This window comes from Rhododendron vialii, chromosome 9a (assembly GCF_030253575.1).
Source record: "Rhododendron vialii isolate Sample 1 chromosome 9a, ASM3025357v1".
NCBI classification, from domain to species: domain Eukaryota; kingdom Viridiplantae; phylum Streptophyta; class Magnoliopsida; order Ericales; family Ericaceae; genus Rhododendron; species Rhododendron vialii.
In genome coordinates, this window is record NC_080565.1 from 17,155,687 (window position 1) to 17,172,291 (window position 16,605).

The following is a 16,605-nucleotide window of genomic DNA, read 5'->3' on the forward strand; positions in this document are numbered from 1 at the left end:
TCATTTCGGATTTGAACCTCAAACTTCTTTAAAATCTTCTTTTTATCCAAAGTCTTGGACAACGGGCTCGAACAACCTATAAACAACAAAAGAGCGAAATAAAAATCAATTAACCAAAATAAATTACTAACAAATATAGTTTGGAGGGCCAAAATATATATATTTTGGCACTTATCACACCCCCCAACTTACACTTTGCTAGTCCCTAGCAAACCAAAACAAATGCAACTAATTAAAATGGATATTTCTTTTAAACCCTCGGGCAGCCCCGATAGGACGAGTGAAGTCTCGTGAGGGTTTTCAGCAATGATTACCCACAAAACACCGTGAATCCTCTCCACATAGAACCCAAAAACTGCAATGCAACTCATTGATACACCAATGCCAAGAATATAGCATACGCAACAGTAGTTCTAGATGCTATCAAAACATAGAAATTAATCATGGCATCCAAACTTAGCGTGAGTGAGTAAAGACCTTGACCACAAGTGAATCGCAACCAAGTACTCTCTCCGGACCGAGTCTCGACTTCAATTTTCACCATGTCATGCACTCAACAAAAGAAAACGCTCGAAACAAGGTGCATCTAATAAACTCTCAAAGTGTGCGGACAGAAGTCAATTATGTAATAAAAAATCAAAGTACCCCGCACACTTTAGACATGAAGAGAAAGCTTTTTAAGGTAGACACATGATCTCATGAAAGGAATGTCAAGCATTAAAGACTATCTATCCATCGATCCATAACCCATTGCCCCTAAGATCAAATAGGACTTTTATTCGGTTATATCATTGGGTAAGGAAAAGTGCTTCAAAGGTTAGGATAAATCATAAGCAAGTGTCCGAGAATTGGCTATAACAACATAGGGCAAGTGTAACAATGTGCACCCTCTTATCATTCTTTTCAACTCCTCCACATCTCTCTTATTTTTCACCCTTCACACAATTCCCCTTTAAAGTTTACACGTTTCTTTCTTCAAACAAATGTATGAGTGTCTTCCCCTTTTTCATTCAAGTTCCATTATTTTTTTTTCTTTGTAATTTGCACAATTTTTTTCTTTTTAGCTATGGGGAAGAACACACAATATTTCAAGCACATCTCTCTCAAAAACACTTTCTCCATTCTCTTCAAAACTTAACCTTCACATGATTAACTTGTCATTCTCAAGACACAATATGGTTGGTGAAGCTTAACAAGAAAAAGGCTCATGCAAAAGGCACAATGTGGCTTGCAAGGGATAAAGTGTTTAAGAAAAAGAAACGAACCGGCTCAAAGCAAAAAAAAAATGGCCTACTATCATCTCCTAAGGGCAATACAACCATGTAACTTTCCATTCCCAAAAGTCCTAATATGCATGCATTAAGTCCTAATACTTGACGACAAAGATAATGAGATCAACAACGATCAAGCTTCTTTCTCTTTCTTTCTTTTTTATGACAAACGAAGAGTTTATGTGACATCGCTCCAAAGAAAGATAGGGCACTAAAGCTCACATGGGCATAAGTCTCCACTAATCTAGCCATTAAAAGCACTCAAGTCACAACTCACAAACAGTCAAGGTCCAAGAAATGTGCAGTGCAAAGATGCTAAGAATGTATGCCGGAATAAATTTCTATCGCCAAGTTAGCAAAAAGAACTACCATGCAATATCATATTCAAGTAATGCCCAACAATTCTCAACACTAGCAACCAACAAGTAGATATCGCAATCTCCAAGACTCAATCAAACAGGATCCAACAAGTATTTTTTTAATTTTCGAAAAAAAATTTTTGTTAACAAGATAAAGAACAAAGTGATCCCTCCCCCCAACTTGAACCATTCAATGTCCGCATTGAAAGCATGAAAAATAACGATAGGACATAAACGTATAAGAGAGGAGAGATATCACCTCGAAAAGGAGGGGCTAAGCAGAGTAAATGACGTTTAGAGGGAGACCCCCAACTTGGATTGAACAACCTGCAAAAAGTTAGCCTCCAAAATAAGAAGAAAAATAACTGAAAGAAATAAACAAGATAAGAAATAAAATGAAAGATAAAAAATCATCCACTTTCTTCACGCGAAAGACACGGGTACTACTTTTCTCCCCATTTCTCAAGCGAGAAACGGGTGGCTATACCAGACCAAAAAAAAAAAAAATCATATACGAACAGCCAAATGCAGGTACCGAACATTTATTATGCCAACAAGAGCTAAGACAATGAACATAGAACTCCATTCTACATCTTTTATCAAAAATTGAATTCGACCATGCCACAAGATAAGATAAATAGCGCATTTGCCGAATTCGATTTAGACACTTAAGTTCAACCAAGTGCTTAGCCCAAACTAGATCAATTTTCAAAGCGTTGACAAAGTCCACAAGATATGAATGACAAACTAAATTAAATTTATCAACACAAAGAAAATCAATCTGCTTCACATTTAAAACCTCTTGCGAAAGTGGAGACTCAGTAGCAGGGGTGGCACAATCTAGAGCTGAGATTACTTGATTATTCAGTGCAACTATTGGCAATGACTCCTCAAAAGGCATATAGCCTTCACTAATGACAAGCAGCTCTATTTCCTCTTTTTCTCTCACATCAAAATCCTTAGGAAGTGACTCTATTTCCTCTTTTTCCCTCGCATCAGAATTAATATCCTCAGAAAGCGGCTCTATTTTCTCTTTTTCTCTATCATCAAAATTGGTACCCTCAAAACTTTCAGTCAACTCACAAAATTGGAGCTTTTGGGTTAATTCATCTAAGAAATCCCAAGCGTCTTCAGGGGTTTTATCCAGGAATTCGTCAGTGGACCTAAAATCCACCTCGCATGGCTTAAGGTTTAAACCACGGCAAAAGATAACCAGAAGACTGCCAAGCTCACAATTAAAACTCGACCAGGAGAATACAACAAATTTAAATCGCTCCCAACACTGTGACAAAGACTCATCATCATGTTGAGAGAAATTTGATAGTTCTTGTAAAAGCATATGAGTCTCATATGAGGGATTGAAATGATTGAAAAATTGTATTACAATCTCACCCCATGTCAATCTTGAACTCAAACAATTAAACCAATCTAGAGCACTATCACGCAAAGATGCTGAAAATACATGGAAAAGAGCCACTTCATCGCTAGCAAAAGCTTCCTCAAGGTCATGAATATGCGAAAAAGAATTTTCTGAGGGCAAACCATAAAATATAGGCAGTGACACTGAATAATCAAATTGGTTTGTATAACCTCCATACCACATTGCAAAATGGGCCTTTTTTTTTTTTGCTTTTCAACAATTAAAAATAAATAAAGAACTAAAAAGAAAACAAATAAAAAAAATAACAACCCGAATTCTTTAACACACGTTACCGTCCCCGGCAACGGCGCCAAAAATGCTTGACGGATTCCTAGTCCTAAAACAACGGGTTGCCCCAAGCGTAGGGCGGAGACCGACGCAGCATAATATCCGGTAGGACCGGAGTCGAATCAACAGAGACGGTGATGTGTGCTGACTAAAAACTCGGGTTGTTACTATTAAAAAACAGCTCTTAGGTAGCCACCCCTTGTCGATTTGATTAAGTAACTACAACTAACAGATAATTTGCTCAAACGATTAAAAAGAGAGGCACGGTCGTAGGGAATCCAGCACTCGCTACCCAATCAGAATCCGCTCGCTTTTCAAGGTTCTAAAAAAATAGTTAAATTTAGGGAGAATTGGAAACTCCGAAGGATGCGAATCCTAAGGTTGTCGGTCCCGTACACAGCGGCAAACAAATTTTGGTCCCCTGTTCCCGCTCACATGAGCCCTGGCAATGCCTCGGATTCGTCCAACGGACGTAATTTTCACCAACTAAATTATTTAATCAAATTAATGTGCGAAAAATTGCGAGACGAGTCTTAATTGGGTCGCGGCGCGCCTTTACCCAGCAACCAAACCTCAGAAAAACTACTCACTTATTATTAAAAATAAAAGGAAAGAAACCCTAGAATTAATCATGCTTCTATTACTCGATAGGAAAAATAAACAAAAAATCCAAAATTAAACAAGAACCAAACTAACAACTTTAATAAAGAACGAAAATCAATATGAGTTACCGAAGTATGAATAATTGAACAAAACTTTAAAACATGATTGGAAAAACAACTGAAGCAATAAAACTAACAATATTCGGAACTCGGCAGTCAACAGCCTTCTTCTGTCCGTGGGAAAATTGCCTCCTTTTCATTCATAGCTCTCGGTCTGCCTTTTTTTTCTCTGACAGCGTGATCCCCAGAAGATATCACGGCAGCCCCTATCTTTGTTTTTTCGTCCGAGAGAATAGTGCTTCTTGCATTGAAAAGTGCCCCTAACTAAAAATTCGGGTTGTTATAATTTAAACGGACTCTTAGGTAGCCACCCCTTGTCATTTTGATTGAGATTAAATTAAAACCTAGAAATTGATTGTACTTTTCAAATAATTAAAAGAAAGGTACAGTCGTAGGATTCATAGCACTCGTAATCAGTCCGGATTAACTTGCTCCATTCAGTATTCTTATAAACGTTCGATCTGAGATTGAAAAAGATACCCCGCAAGATGCGAGACTCTATGGTCGCCGTTTACCCATGCGCAACGGAGAATGGGTTTTGGACCCCCATTCCCCCGTTCACATGGGCTCCGACAATGCCCAGATTCGTCCGCGGGAAGTATTTTTCCAATCTTAAATCATTTTTACATTGTTTGAAAACAGGAGCAGTACCCGAACTGATCACGGCGTGCTAATCACCCCGCGACTCTACCTAAATAACTACTCACTCAACATCAAATAAAAAATAAAAGAAATCCTAGATTGAAACATACTTCCGAATACGAAATAAGCAAAAGAAATAAATTAATAAACAAGTACCAACGAACAACTTTAATGAATGACAAAAATTAATACGAATTACCGGCAAGCAAGTAATTGAACAAAACATAAAAAACTTGATGGAAAAAAAGAACACAGAAGAAAACTTAACAATATTCAGAACGATCGCGCAGTCGGCAGCCTTTTTTTCTTCTTTTCCGCACCTGCTCGTCCCTTTTTTTCTTTCCCACGGCAGCCCCCTTTTTCCAACAGTAGGTTAAATCATTTATATATGTATTGAAAACTTCAATCACACAAAGCCCCTTTGACCTTCATGAAATAACAAATGAACCATTCAATTTTGAATCATTTCGGATTTGAACCTCAAACTTCTATAAAATCTTCTTTTTATCCAAAGTCTTGGACAACGGGCTCGAACAACCTATAAACAACAAAAGAGCGAAATAAAAATCAATTAACCAAAATAAATTACTAACAAATATAGTTTGGAGGGCCAAAATATATATATTTTAGCACTTATCACACCCCCCAACTTACACTTTGCTAGTCCCTAGCAAACCAAAACAAATGCAACTAATTAAAATGGATATTTCTTTTAAACCCTCGGGCAGCCCCGATAGGACGAGTGAAGTCTCGTGAGGGTTTTCAGCAATGATTACCCACAAAACACCGTGAATCCTCTCCACATAGAACCCAAAAACTGCAATGCAACTCATTGATACACCAATGCCAAGAATATAGCATACGCAACAGTAGTTCTAGATGCTATCAAAACATAGAAATTAATCATGGCATCCAAACTTAGCGTGAGTGAGTAAAGACCTTGACCACAAGTGAATCGCAACCAAGTACTCTCTCCGGACCGAGTCTCGACTTCAATTTTCACCATGTCATGCACTCAACAAAAGAAAACGCTCGAAACAAGGTGCATCTAATAAACTCTCAAAGTGTGCGGACAGAAGTCAATTATGTAATAAAAAATCAAAGTTCCCCGCACACTTTAGACACGATGAGAAAGCAATCATCAATCACAAAGTCCTCAGGTTTACGAGAAGTCAATCATCAATCACTTTATCCTATTCATCATCGGGATGGTCCCCAAGGTGGGACTTGAAATACTCGTTAGGCCAAATTGGGGTGTCTGCACCTTATCGACAGCTGAGCCATAAAACCACTGAAACCCAATGTACAAGCCAATCCACTCCCTGCCCACAATGCCGAACCACCACCTCAAAATATCAATGTCATAAGCCTATCCCACAGCTCCACATATGATCCTAGCCTATACATCTTTTCCAATGCCCAGCCTAAACCAAACCTAACTTTTCTTGAAGAAGAGGGGTGTTTTCTAATGGAAGGAGAAGAGGAAGGTAATGAGTCCGAATGGCCAGAAGTAATTGACCCCAACACACCTGGCAAAAGTGATAAGGAAGAGGAAGAGTGGGTAAGAAAGGAAGAGAAATGGAAGGAACACTCACGGGCGAAACACAATATGGAGGAGCGGGATATTCCATTCATAGAGGACGACAAATGGCTTCATCTTTGGTTCGAGAATAGGAAGAAGGAAAAGTAAAGGATTATTCACTACGCCAAATTTTGGCTTTACCGGTGGTAGTATTACCAGCATTAAATAAATGACGTTGAAAGACACTTTTAGCGGTATTAATAAGACCGCCGGGAATAATTACCCTAAAAAGGCGGTTTTACTAAGACTTCCGTTTTTAGTGACTTTTACCGGCGGTTTTTTAAATTACCGCCGAGAAAAGTAAAATATACGATTGTTTTTAATACCGGCGGTTTATTACCGCTGCTTATAATAAAATTGACCCGTATAATATAAATATTATTATTTATCCTATTCGACCCAAAATGCGGATTAGCCCAGTTGGTCACACGTGTGTGCGTAGATCCGGAGGTTCCGGGTTCGACTCATGAGGAAAGCGAAAAAAAATTCACGGCCTATTTTATTGCCGGCGGTAATATTTCTGGCGGTTTTGTAATGTTGTTTTTGGTATTACCGGCGTTTGTTACCGCCTTTTTTATTTTCCCGACAATTGCTTTACTGGCGGTCCATTACCAGCGGTTTTTTGACTATTACCGACGATTATTACTATTACCAGCGGTTTTTGGACGATTTCTGGCGGTTTTCTAATGCCGCTAAGGGTAAAATTTGGCGTAGTGATTGTGATGAAAAGACACGCACGATTTGACCCAACTCAGATTGTGGTACTGTGTGCACACGCCCCAAAAATCGATCGCGATCATGAGAGTGTGCCCCTTTTTTTTAAAGCGCGGCGAAACGATTAATTCAGAGTCTCCACTTGGGTTTGAAGGATGACACCCAAGGAACAAAACTTAAAAATATTTTTAGTATGTTGTTTGATTTTGAAAAGGTTAGTAAACTGGTCCATCATCACCTTTGATATCCGAGGTCCGGGAGCCAGGTTACGAGAGGGGAAGGGTTTTAAGATACCCTTCTCGCCCAATCTAGAGATCAGTCTCTACTCGGGCATTTGTAAATCATTTGCGTATCTCTCTCATTAATCAATTTTAAGCTAATTAGGGCGGGGGAATAGTTTAAGGGATTTTAAAACTATAACATGTTAGCAGGATGTGATAGATAGCATGCTTGCTTATTGAAATAGTTAGTATAGGATGAAAATAGACTTCTATGGGAGGTTAAACAGACTGGAAGGCCCCTGTTTTGGAGTGACGAGCGTAGGACAAAATCAACATGCACTGATCAAGTCACTACATGTTAATATAACATGCACGCACCACCCATAAACTTGCGCGCGCCAGTAGGTTTAAACCCAGAGTTCTTGTTTTCAAATCCTCTGGGCTCTGGAAGTGACCAGTGCACACTCAGGATAAGCCAAGCAGTTTATAGGTAGTTCATATATAGTTTATAGGCAGTTTGAATGGGCTCAAAGCCCACCAAAATAATAAGCACCCCATAAATAGTGTGGGAATAAAAACAGAGGCCAAGGCCTAGTTACCCATGCAAGGCTAGCTACTGGTCAAAACTGAACTTGCATGCACGGGCAGACCATTACTGCGCGCAAGTTTGAGTCAACAAACTAGTGCTGGTTCTACATGTTTTTGGGCTCTAAGACAGGTTTAGAAAGGCCCCATGGGTATTCCAAAGCAATAGCTAAGAATAATAAATAAAAGCGAGCAATTTTAACTAAAGAAAGTAGTAAACTAGTTTTTATCATGCTCGCAGTGATTTATATGGAAAAGAGAACACAAAACAACAAGACACCAGTCCCCACACAAGACTTGCACACGCAGCTACGGAGTGGCGCGCGCGTACTCACGGCCGGCGTGCGCTAGTTCTTGTCACTACGGTTTTTGAAACCTTGCTAGCTTGTGGGCCAGGACTTGGTATTGATTATCAGCCTTGACCCTGCCAATCCCCCCTCAGGGATTAGAACAGAATACAAAACAAAGGTGTTATACCTTTGGTTATTAGGTTTGAAAGAGTATTGAGCTTTGATGTTTGAGGGTGATTGAGGTGTGAAAGTGGGGTGTAAGATTTTCTTACCTTTTTCTTAACCCTTTAATTGAAAGAGTGAGGGGGGTATTTATAGCGCAAACACCCTCCATAATGGAAACCTTCTAGAAATGGAAAGTATAAGGTCGACTGCAACTTTAACCAGCGCGCGCAGGTCGTGGACACTTTTGCGCAGGTCCAAATGATCATGTGCTAGTCAACGGTCAATCAGGATCATTTGACCAACACCTGGCACTTTGACCCGCATGTGCTGGTTCTCAACCAGCGCGTGCCAGTAGGGTTCTAGAAAGTTTATTGGGGTTTCAAAATGCTCAAAGCTCAACCACTAACCATTTCTGGGCTGTTCTTGATCCGTTTCATCATCGAAGAATCAAAAATCGAAAGTAAACTAATCTAAAAAGTCTAAATTGAGGGGTCTACAGTAGCCCCTCTTTGACGGCACTTGAAGCACCATCGACTTGGTACAAGTAACGTCAAAGATTTCTAGACACCCTATAGGCTATCCAGAACAGAGCATACTAGAAAAGTAGACATGTAAACTTAAGGAACCTAACTGATGGATTGAATTGGACGGACGGGCCATTGCTGAGGATAATGGTAGGCTTGGACAAGTGAATCACCGCTTGTTGATGGAGTTAGACAGGACAGGCTATCGTTGCAGACATGGACGGGACATATGGTCGTTGAATTGGACATGACAGGCTATCGTTGCTGGGGATCAAAACTATCCTCGGCACAAACAATTTCCAACAATCATGGGTAGGTCATGTCAGGCAGGTTAAATTCCATCTATTCAGAATCAGAGCCAATCTCCTTATCAAAGACCATCTGAGATAGAGCAATAAGGCTGCTGGAAGATGCGCTAATGGTTTAGATTGATATGGATCAGGACAGGTAGACGGTTATTGTGGACTGATTCAGGTGAACCGTCATCGAATTGGACAGGGTGTCATTGTGGATTGAATGGATGGGTGGACCGTCATTGAGTGGGACGGAGAGATCATCATCGAGGATGACACGGACCATCGTTGAGGTGGACAGGACAAGCTGTAACGCCCCGAATTTTGGGTACGTTAAAAAGACATTTTATTCATAAATCAAATGGAGTCTGGGCGTTAAATAAGTAATTTTATTGAAAATAAACTGAGTCAAGCTCTTTATTACAACAGAAACTTAAAAGGAGTACTTTTATTACAAACGGAAGGGAACTAAGGTTCCTAACTACAGCTTCGCCTGCTCCTCCATCTGAGCCAGCTCTTCAGCTCCAAAGGCCTCCAAGGTGTACGGCTTACATTGATCATCTACAAAGTCTGACACATTATACCAGCGTCGCCACCGATATAATATGTCAGGGTCACCAAAAAGGCAACACCGTGAGCTACGAAAGCTCAATAGAAAAATCCTATACCCGCTAACCCATAACTAACAAACAGCAGGTTATAACATCACATCGATTTCCACATGATACGTATATACAAAGCTAACATTGACACATCCATATTCGAATATCAATATACGTTGGTGTCCAAGATTTTCCGTGTTTTTCCTACGCGACTCGTCGTAGACTGTGTCAACATTTTCATTTACAACTCAACCTTTCAAAAACCATTTGTTTAACTCACACAATTTACATTGGCTCCGTACTGCGGATAACCAAGCTACACACCCAACCTCGGTTCCGCCTCGCCGGTCTCCCGAGTATCCTCACAATGGTTCCGCCGCGCCGGGTTCCCATTGGCACACAAAACTTGCATTGGCTCCTCTCCGCGGATAACCAAGCCATATTACCAATGAGGCTAGCACGTCCGGCCGCATTGGCAATCTTCACAATGGGCTACCAAGTCCGGCCACATTGTGGTTTTCACAATCCACGCAATGGGCTACCAAGTCCGGCCACATTACGAGTTTTCATACACACAACGGGCTACCAAGTCCGGCCACGTTGCGGTTTTCACAATCCACACGATGGGCTACCACGTCCGGCCGCATCGTGGGTTTCCATACACACAATGGGCTACCAAGTCCGGCCACATTGCGGTTTCAAAACACATCTCATCATTATCCACACCCTAGGTGTCATGTTTCTACTTTCTTGATTTTCGTGTCTCGTTTCTCATGCATAGACTCCGCGGTGAGACTTTTCACATACGATATCATTCATTATACTATTCCAACTAACAAGATCATCCATTTTAAAACTACTTGACATGCTTGAATCACTTAATAACAAACATCATGCATTTCATATACTTTCAACAAAAGATAACATTATCTACTTTAAATGACATGATTAAAGTTTCTTCCTAACGAACTTATAATTGGGTACAAGACTATATTTGGGAAAATAGGTAAAGATAACTACTTGGGATGGAAGATAAGGATATCCTACCTTCCTTCTTGGCGGTAGTAGTCGGCTAAGAAGATTTGGTCGTCGGTTTTGGATTTCGGCGGCGTAACGGCGTCGGTTTTGCTTCGAAAGGAAAAGAGTTGTGCTTTCTTTTCCTAGAAACAACTTTCTAACTAACTAAGCTACTTTAAAAGATCTAACGGTGGTTTTGGGAGGTGGTTTGGTGGTTTCTCTCAAGAACACTAGAAAACTAGAACTTTGAAAGCAAGAACTTTTGGAATTTCTAGAGAGAAGTGAGAGCAATGGTTGAAGGTGTGAGTTTAAGCTTGGAATGAGCTTCTATTTATAGGCAAGGGCTTCTCCTCTCCCTCTTTCAACCGAATCTCTCTCTCTCTCTCTCTACATCTTTGATTTCTTTCACTTGTCAAGCTTGATTGAAAGCTTGATGGGTGAAGTTAAGGCTTGGTTGGAAGATCAATGGCTAAATGGTAGGCTTGCATGGCTACTTTGGTCCTTGGATTTGATCTTTGGAAGATATGTTGGAAAGGAGGAGACATTGGTACAAGATTCTTGGTTAAACAATTGAAAGATGTACAAAGGAGGACAAGTAGGTTAAGATTTGGCTAGGAAAAGAGATCACCAAATATTTTGAAGTACTTTTAATGACAAGGTACACATCAAATCTTTCTTCTTCTTCCTTCCTCTTTCCTTCTCTCTCTCTCCCTCTCCCTCTTTCTCTCTCTCGGCCTCTCTCCTCTCTCTCCCTCACGGCTCTCTCTCTCTCTCTCTCTCTCTCTCTCTCTCTCTCTCTCTCTCATGTACTATCTATATTTGTACTACTAATGCAAGACAAAAATAAATTAATAGGTACTTTTGTACAAAAGATCAAACTAGCCTTTAAGAGTCAAGATTCTACTTAATAAACTAACAAATGGGTACAAGTGTACTAAGGCAATTTACATCATCCAAGTACTTATATACATATATACATATGTACAAATATATACTAGGGCTAAAAGGGTCGAGATTCTTCCAATAAACAATTAAAAGGTACAAGTACTTTAATTAATATAATAATGTACTTTTGTACTCCCGGGAATCTTAACAAAATATTATTTTAATGGGATAAGTACTTAGTTGGAAGATGAGCCTATTACCCAATGGATAATAAAATCCCTAACGGTTATTATCCAAAGGATAATAAGGTACGGGTACTTTAAATACTAAACTAAGTTTTTGGAAAAAACTACATGTCCTTTTTGAAAATACACATGTGATATATATATATATATATATATATATATATATATATATACATATATATATATGTACTTACCAAATAAAATAAAGGAAAGGCTTTTGTCCAATGGGTAAAGATTACTCTAGCGGTTATTGTCCAATGGTCCATAGTTACTAGGGTACTTTTATTAGTAAATTAATTGAAAAGTACTTTTCAAAATAATTATAAATGTCAATCATAGTACTTTGTTTAAATCTTTCAAAATCCTTTTAATATAAAGAAATGGGTTTCTTTTATCCAATGGATAATAATTCCCCTAACATTTATTGTCCAATGGATAAAGAATAAATCTAAACAGTAAAAGAAAACAATTAAACAATTTGTAGTCTAGGGTTGAAAAGGTTCAAAAGGTTCAAGATGGGCAAAACGGTCCATCTTCGGTTAGGGAAAAGTAACTAGGTGACTTCCTAGTTTGGTTACTCCATCAAGCCGGTTAGAAGCTAACTAGGCTTGCTAAATAGGGCATATAAGTCAAGAAGCGATTCTTGAGGGGCTAAAGTGTAATTAGGGTTTCTAGTCGAGGATTACAGTGATACGAACTACTAGGAATCAAATAAGAAAATCATCGAGAAATTAAGAAATTTCGAATAACAACGAGATTTTTTTTATTGAATGAAAAGTCGGAGTTTGTTACACCAAAAATCTAACTACGACGAAAACAAGAAATCCTATAGCCACTCAAGAGAAAATAAGTAATTTAAATAAAATTCAAATATTTAACGAAAATTTTTATTGACCAAAATTGAGGGGCGTTACAATCTATCCCCCTTAAAACAATTTCATCCCCGAAATTGGCGCGCGCTAGGTTTCGAATAGGTGAGGGGTGAGGTTAAGGAACGAATGAAACACCAAAGATGGTTTGACACTACACAGCTACTGCTTAGAGGTTTTGGCAGGTACTACAAGTATAGTGTCTCAGGCATGATCCTTCTTTCTTCCTCACGAACAGCATAGGCGCTCCCTCCTGGTGACGTATTTGGCTTGATAAATAGTTCTTGCAATTGAGTCTTTGAGCTCCTTTAGTTCCACAGGGGCCATTTGGTATGGTGTCATAGAGATTGGTGCTGCTCCCGGTTGGAGTTCTATAGAGAAATCTATCTCTCATTGGGTGTCAAGTCAGGAAGTTCTTCAGGGAAAATATTGGCGTATTCGCCAACGATATGTGGCAATCCCACTTCCATTCTATCAGCTTCTTCCAATTTGAGACTAGCGAGCCATCTAAATAGTTGATTCTACCACTCGGATCTTCTCGTCGTCGGGCTCACCGTTCGTCTATCCCCCTTAAAAGGAATCGAGTCCCTTCTAGGGTATAGACTGTCATTATCCTTTGATGGTAGTTTATGACTGCTCGACATGCAGATTGCCAATCCATCCTAGAATTATGTCGAATTTCTCCATGCCGATCACTCTAAGATCGCGAGTTAGGCATAAGTAAGCTACCTTGAGTTCGCACTCTCCACACACTAGACTAACAGTTATACTCCCCCCCAGACGGTGATGTTACTTTCGTACACGTACTTAGGGGTTCTGTTTCTAGTGCTAGTGCAGTTATGCAGGTAGTAGATGTAAATGAATGCGATGCTCAAGCTTGTACGCAGGTACTATACAATAGTAGCGTACCTTGGATCACAGAGGGATCCTGCTCCTGTGCCTCAGTTTGTAGCGCAAAGATACGCCCTCCAGTGCTTTGCTGGTATCCCATGGGCTGCTTTCCCTTGTTTTGCCCATTCTGCTGCTGTGATGAGCCTCCAGGGTTTTGCTTCACAAAACCTGTCTGTCCCAAGCTCCCATTATCCTCCTTCTGAGGTTGCGGGCATTGGCGACTATAGTGGCCCATAGCCTGACAGTTGTAGCACCGAACTGTCGTTAAGTCTCGACCATCTCTCTTCTGCTCGCCACTTCCGGAGATTGCAGTCTTCCAGGGTTGGTTGCTTTGAGACGGGGTAAAGGGTTTGGTGGAGTAGGGTCCACGGTTGCCATTGGATGGTTGGGTTCGGATTGGCCCGCCAGTGTTGCCCGTTGCCTTCCTCCATCGGGTTTTGAAGTCAGCCTCCTCACTTTCCAGGCGGAGAGCGCACTGGACCACACCATTATAGGTGGTAAAGGCCTGTGCCACTACGGCCCTTCGAGCAATAGTCAGCCCCCACTCGAATCTTCTTGCCTTACTGCCTTCGGTTGCCACAGCGGTTGGGGCGTAACGGGATAGCTCTTCAAATTTGGCCGCGTACTGGGTCACGGTCATCGTCCCTTGTTTCAGGTTCATAAATTCCTGCTCCTTGGCTAGGCGAAGGGGTGTAGGGAAGTATTTGTCGAGGAATAGGGTTTCAAACTCGGCAAATGTCATGGTGGCTATGGCATGGGTGGCCTCCATTAGCTCCCACCAGTAGCGGGCTTCACCCTTCAGCTGGTAAGTGGCTAAGGCCACACGATCTTCATTCCGGGTGATCTCCAAAGTGTCCAGGATCACCTTGGTTTCTTTCAGCCAAGCTTCAGCCACGGTGGGGTTAGTATCTGCATTGAAGGTTGGGGGTCGACGTTTGCAGAACTCGTTCATTGCTCGAGTTCGGGTCATAGGCTCGTTGTCGTGGTTTTGGTTTTGGCGGTTGGCGTTCAAGGCGGTTACGAGTGCTTGCATGATTTGTGCTAGGTCGGGGTTGGGATTAGGGTTAGAGGAGTCACCGGTCTCATATCCTATTCCGCTGCGTCGGTTCACCATCTACGAGAAATAATCGGAATGGGAAGGTTTAATCTAACTAAACTATTGGTATAAAAGGCATATAGTATGCAATAGTGCTCTAAAGACAAACTTTTCATAAATATGAACATCATACAACATAAGCAAAATTTTCCATACATAAGCAGAAAGATACAATCATCGACATAAAGTTCTACTATAAGGCAAGTAGAGACACGAGATTTTCCTAATACAAGTTGAAAACGATCCTAATCCTTAACATCCTACATCCCGAAGGATTACAATCGGCCTAAGATATGCCTAATCGGCGTCGTTGGTTTCGGGTCTCGCCCATCCTTGAGATTCTCTACCATCTCTCATCCAAAGCTTGGCGTAAATGGCGTTCGTACTCCTTTATGGTTGCGGCGAGTGCGACGATCACGGCGAGAGCCCAGTACCAAAAGGTGTTGAGACGGTTGTTCTCGGCGAACCACCGTGGCATGCCTATGGTGAGTACCGCACAAAACAAGGCGAGGCCGAAGAGTTGCAACCATAGGGTTTGGATTGATATGGTTATTTCGGCTCGCTCGATTTCTCGGAATATGGCGTCTTCCGGAAATCCTCGTCGTCGGGTTGCCATGGCTCGGCTCGGCTCGGTAGGATAGGATGGAGATTTTGGGGGAGTTATGATGGTGAGAGAGATGAAAAAAAATGGAAGTGGTGGTGGGGTATATATAGGGGCCGAAAAGGTGGGTGGAGGAGGGAAAAGGTTTGAAGTTTGAAATTTGAACTTTTGGAGGTTAAAATTTAAAATTTGAAGTTTAGGGGGGAGTGTGGTTTGCCGGCCTAATGGGGCTATGCCCGGCACCCACTCGGTGCAAGGCTCCCACTCTCGTCCCTTAAAATATTTATTCAAGAACGGCTCCTCCACGAACTAGTAAATAAAATTTGCTCAATTAGCAACGTTTTTAGGCAAAGGTTTAATTACCAAAAATATTTTTTTTCAATTTCTAAATTCCACATTCGATCCTTGATTTAAGTCATCATCCAATTGTTCGGGAATTCCCAGCTCAGCGGTACTGCCAATTTCCGCGCCTTGCTTCAATCCGAAGATTGTTTTTGACAGAATTCCACCCAATTTGGGACGGTAAACTTAAACTCAATTCACGTTTGTGCAACGGTCAAACTATCTCGTGGTTCTACCCATTCTACCCATGGCCGAGGTTTTGAACCTAAAGCTTTGATACCAAGTTGTAACGCCCCGAATTTTCTGTACGTTAAAAAGACGTTTTATTCATAAATCAAATGGAGTCTGGGCGTTAAATAAGTAATTTTATTGAAAATAAACTGAGTCAAGCTCTTTATTACAACAGAAACTTAAAAGGAGTACTTTTATTACAAACGGAAGGGAACTAAGGTTCCTAACTACAGCTTCGCCTGCTCCTCCATCTGAGCCAGCTCTTCAGCTCCAAAGGCCTCCAAGGTGTACGGCTTACATTGATCATCTACAAAGTCTGACACATTATACCAGCGTCGCCACCGATATAATATGTCAGGGTCACCAAAAAGGCAACACCGTGAGCTACGAAAGCTCAATAGAAAAATCCTATACCCGCTAACCCATAACTAACAAACAGCAGGTTATAACATCACATCGATTTCCACATGATACGTATATACAAAGCTAACATTGACACATCCATATTCGAATATCAATATACGTTGGTGTCCAAGATTTTCCGTGTTTTTCCTACGCGACTCGTCGTAGACTGTGTCAACATTTTCATTTACAACTCAACCTTTCAAAAACCATTTGTTTAACTCACACAATTTACATTGACTCCGTACTGCGGATAACCAAGCTACACACCCAACCTCGGTTCCGCCGCGCCGGTCTCCCGAGTATCCTCACAATGGTTCCGCCGCGCCGGGTTCCCATTGGCACACA